Source organism: Tachysurus fulvidraco, chromosome 17, assembly GCF_022655615.1.
Source record: "Tachysurus fulvidraco isolate hzauxx_2018 chromosome 17, HZAU_PFXX_2.0, whole genome shotgun sequence".
Classification (NCBI taxonomy): domain Eukaryota; kingdom Metazoa; phylum Chordata; class Actinopteri; order Siluriformes; family Bagridae; genus Tachysurus; species Tachysurus fulvidraco.
In genome coordinates, this window is record NC_062534.1 from 3,249,109 (window position 1) to 3,255,067 (window position 5,959).

Below are 5,959 nucleotides of genomic sequence, written 5' to 3' on the forward strand. Positions count from 1 at the left end.
GCAGCATTTTGAATGAACCCACACACCCCTCACACACACTTTTGCACACTCTTCACCCCTCATACAATCTCTTTACCTCACACATCCCTCACACACACTTTTCACCCCACACACCCTCACACACTCTCTTCACCCCACACATCCTCACACGCACTCTTCACCCACACACCCCTCACACACACCCTTCACCCCTCACACACACTCTTAATCCTACACACACTCTTCACCCCACACATACCCCTTACACACACTCTTCAACCCACACACCTCTCACACACGCTCTTCACCCCACACACACCCTTACACACACTCTACATCCCACACACCCCTCATACAGTCTTCACCCAACACACCCCTCACACACAATCATTACCCCACAGACCCCTCACACATTCTACACACCACACACCCCTCACACACACTCTTCACCCCACACATCTCTAACACACACACTTCACCCCATACACCCCTCTCACACACTTTTCATCCCTCACACACACTCATCACCCCACACACAGACTTTTCACCCCAACACACCCCTCTCACACCTTCATCACCCACACACCCCTCACACACCCTCCACACACCACAGTCCCCCTTACACACACTCATCTCTCCACACATACCCCTCACACACACTCTTCACCCCACACACACTCATCACCCCACACATACCATTTACATACACTCTTCACCCCACACACGCACTCTTCACCCCACACATACAATTTAAACACACTCTTCATCCCCACACACCTTCTTCACCTCACACACCCCTCACACACACTCTTCACCCCTCACACAAACTTTTCATGGAACACACACCTCACACACACTCTTCACCCCACACACTCCTTACACACACTCATCACCCCACATACCCCTCACACACACACTTCACCCGACACATCACTCACACACACTATTTACCCCACACACACCCCTCACACACTCTCTTCACCCCACACACCCCTCACACACTCTCTTCACCCCACACACCCCTCACATACTCTTCACTACTCACACACTCATCACCCCACACATACCCCTCACACACACTCTTCACCCCGACACACCCCTCACACACACTCTTCACCACACACACTTAACCACTCGAACACCTTGAGCACTGAGCTACCACATCCCTTGTATACTGCGTCATATATATGGTTGAAATGACAGTAAAAGCTTCTTGACCTGACTTCAGATCTCAGGGCAGACTTTGACTTTCCTTGCTATTATTTGATCATTATAGACAAATACTGTATATCTGAAGATGTTCAGTTCTATCATACACTTCAATACAATCACAGTTCTGCTGAACACAACACTGACAATCCCACATGACTACAGGAATATCTAGGAACAAATCTGTTTGGACTCTAATCCAAAGTGACTTATTTGGCATTTCTTTACACTACAAACTAATTGAATTGTTTGTGAGCAAAGTGAGCAGTTAAAACTCACAACAGTGAGATGTTAGTGTAGACACATGTGAGTGTACGAGTAAACCACATTTTCCATTTGATCATATCTATAACGAAGGTGGCAGATCAGAATACCACATGATTGTGTTACTTCCCTTTTCTTTTAAATACAACCAACTACATATCATATTCTGAGCATGCTCAGTACAGACCACCTGTATTAATATAAAATCAAACCGTGCTTCAAGTGCATTCACATTCTGTTAATAAATGAGACACAAACACTGTAGAATTGATAAGAAATGAACAATGAACAGTTTCTGGATTTTACTCTTCATCTTCAGCACCATGTGTAAGTAATATGAGCAAATTATTACAATTATTGTTTATATATATATATATATATATATATATATATATATATATATATATATATATATATATATATATATATATAAAAATTACATTCTTTAACTAATTAGAGTGTTTGTTGTTCTAGATACACTCCATCCTGGTAGACACTGGGTTACTGCACAATCTGTCACAAAGCAACCAGTTTTTCAGCCTGATAAAGAGCTCAGTGTGAATATCGGAGACTCTGCGACTCTACAGTGTTGTGTTTCTGAAAATGTAGATAGAATAATTACATGGTTTAAGCAACCAAAGAGAGAAAAACCTCAGATTGTAGTCACAGTGTATAAAATTGGTGGAGAAACTTTTCACACTGGATTCCAAAAGTCTCGTTTTCGAATAGAAAAATCTTTAAACTGCTGCAATATCACAATTTTAAGTGTCACTCAGTCTGATGAAGCCATGTACTACTGTGCAGTGACCAGACACAACATTGTGTTTGGAGATGGAACTTATTTACAAATTAAAGGTAGGATTCTGAGTTGATTCTGAATGTTTTAGCTCCTGGTTTAATGTAGTGATATTTTCCTGGTGACTGTTAACATGTTCAACCTGGAAGATAAATAATAGTGAAGTAGTGAAATGTTAACTGTGTTTTCTTCAACAACACTGAGTTACAGACTTTTACTAAGTGAATCCTGATCAATGTTTATAGGTGATCATGTTACTATTGCATCAGAAACATCTAAAGCAGCTCTGTGTGATCATTCAGTGGTGTGTGAACCAACACTGCATGGAAACAACACTAACACCAACACACAACACAACACAGGTGAGATGTCAGTGTTTTGTACTAATCTAAATATAATGTGGTGAAATAACAGAATCAGAAATGATCAGATCTTTACATCGGGCAGTGATCGGTTTGGGATCGGCTTTGGGTTTGTGCGCACTTCTGATTTTCCTTCTCACTTATTACATACTAAGGAGAAGAAATCCTGAAACCTCTAGATGTGAGTTTTTTGTCATCACATGAATAAAAAATACAGTTTAGAAATACAGTAAAGTTTAATTCTTTGTAATCTACTAATTAGTGTATTTCTAATTAATAGCTAACACTGCTGTAGAAGATTCTCCAGGAACAATGAAGGTAAAACATTTTTTTCCCTATAGTGTTATTACTCATTTTATTATTATTATTATTATTATTATTATTATTATTATTATTATTATTATTATTATTATTATTATTATTTAGGAATCTGAAGCTGAATCACTGAATTATGTGGCTTTGCAATTCTCCAAGAGGAAAACCAAAGCTGAAAAGAAAAAACCCGTCTCATCAGATGAGTGTGTGTACTCTAATGTGAAGAAATCTGTAAGATAACATAAATGTCTCATGGTCAAGCACATGGTACTATTACACAAAGATAACCTTTTAGCAAAGAAAAATATCTCGACTAGAGTAAAATATAATCCTTAATTATCATTACGAGTTAGAAATCTACATTAATGTGAAGTCTTGAAATTTTCACAATGATTTCTTTCAAATGTCCTCTTCTTACATTTCACCAGCAGTAAATACAAGAGGAAAAAAAAGTATGATTTTTTTATGTTGCTGTATAATTTTTGTGTTTTTATTTCTTACAGATTTTGTATCAAATTTTTTTTTTACAATAAATGTTAAGAGCAATTTCAGTAAAATGTGTGTATGTTTTTCTTTGTACATTCGTTCAAATAATAATAATAATAATAATAATAATAATAATAATAATAATAATAATAATAATAATAATAATAATAATAATAATAAATGATGCATTACTGGTGTGTGTTTAAAAAAGTTGTGAGTTGGTCTTAAATATACTGTAAGTCAGCGACAGAGACACACAAATTCAGTAAATAGAGATTTTCACACTGCAACACACATCCTTTATTCAGTTATTGAACATAGTTATTGGTCTTTTTTGTTGATTTGTCACTATGAGTGATCGTGTAAATAATTTTGACCGCCTGATTTTTAAAAACATATAATTCCAAGTGAGATTATCTAATAAAATATTATAACTAAAAATACTCCAGTAAACATCACCATGATAGACTGCACCATCACCTCATATAACACATGCACTTAAAGGTATTTGTACATCCTGTTTGTTGCAGCTAAACTATTTTGCCCAAGTACGTGTTACCACTTTGCTGAGCTTATACAGGAAGACTAATGATAGCAAAGGTTCATCAGAGAAATTCTGACCACAACTGACACCCAGCAACAGCTTTGTCCAGCAACAGCTTTTGTGAAGTGCATTCAGCATCTCCAGTCTCTAATGCTAACTTTCACATGTCTAAAGAGTCAACTTACTGACTTCAACAAGAAACTATTAGCATAAAATCTAAATAAAATAGAATTTAAATAGACTATCTCTCTAGTCTTTATAAAATTCACATTTTTTTCAACATAAACACACAAGATTTATTTCAGTAGTCAATGAGACATGAGGCCTGATCCTGGTTTAATCTTCATGCATATGATTGAAAATTTATTTAACTGCCTTTATTTATATTTGTCTTTAAATAATGGCCTATTTCAGCTGCTGATTCATCTGACTCACTCATTCACCAAAGGTCACACTGTATTTGTTATTCTGTGATTAATGTTGCTATGCTAAATATTGAGCTAATGCTAATGTTGCTATCCTAAATACTGAGATATATACGTATATATAAAACCTAGAGACATGTTATCAAATAAATAAATAAATAATAAAATACAGACACAGACTCCTCTAGCTTTAGGCATTTAAATTAAAACGATCGTTTTACTGTGAACATCCTTTATTATTATTATTTTTTTTAAAAATGTAAAGCTGAAATAAACGAATTATAATTTAATAAATACCGCTGTCATCCGCTAGGTGGCAGTAAAGTCTCACCAATCAAGCTCTGTACCGTAGGTGCAGAAATAATTGTCGCTTTAAATTCCTGAGGAAAAGTTTAAGTGTTTATAGTAATTTATTAACATAAATCCATATTATATATTATAAAATTAAATTGTGTCAAAGAAGTCTACAGTGTCCTCCCTCAATCTCCATCAACACACCCCTCACACACACTTTTCATCCCACACACCCACACACACTCTTCACCCCACACACTCCTCACACACATTCTACACTCCACACATCTCTCACAAAAACTCTTCACCCCACATCCCCCTCACACACACTTTTCACCCCACACATATCTCACACACACTATTCACCCCACACATACCCTTCACACACACTCTTCACCACACACACCTCTCACACACATTCTTCACCACACACCCCTCACACACACTTAACCACTCGAACACCTTAAGCCCTTAGCTACCACATCCCTTGTGTACTGCGTCAGCTATATATGGTTGAAATGACAGTAAAAGCTTCTTGACTTGACTTCAGATCTCAGGGCAGACCTTGACTTTCCTTGCCATTATTTGAACATTGTAGACAAATACTGTATATCTGAAGATGTTCAGTTCTATAATACACTTCAATACAATCACAGTTCAGCTGAACACAACACTGACAATCCCACATGACTACAGGAATATCTAGGGACAAATCTGTATGGACTCTAATCCAAAGTGACTTATTTGGCATTTTGTTACACTACAATCACTGCAAACAAAATTGTTTGTGAGCAAAGTGAGCAGTTAAAACATACAACAGTGAGACGTTAGTGTAGACACATGTGAGTGTACGAATAAACCACATTTTCCATTTGATCATAACATCTACACTATAACACATATCTCTGTACAACAACACAACACAAACATGGAACAATGTGGTGTAGATGTAGGCATGTCAGAATACCACGATTGCGTTACATGCCCTTTTCTTTTAAATACAACCAATCACATGTCATATTCTGAGCGTGCTCAGTACAGACCGCCTGTAGTATGAATATAAAATCAAACCGCGCTTCAAGTACATTCACATTCTGTTAATAAATGAGATACAAACACTGTAGAATTGATAAGAAATGAACAATGAGCAGTTTCTGGAATTTACTTTTCATCTTCAGCACCATGTGTAAGTAATATGAGCAAATTATTACAATTATTGTTGTTTATATATAATAATATCTGAATTACATTCATTAACTAATCAGAGTGTTTGTTGTTCTAGACT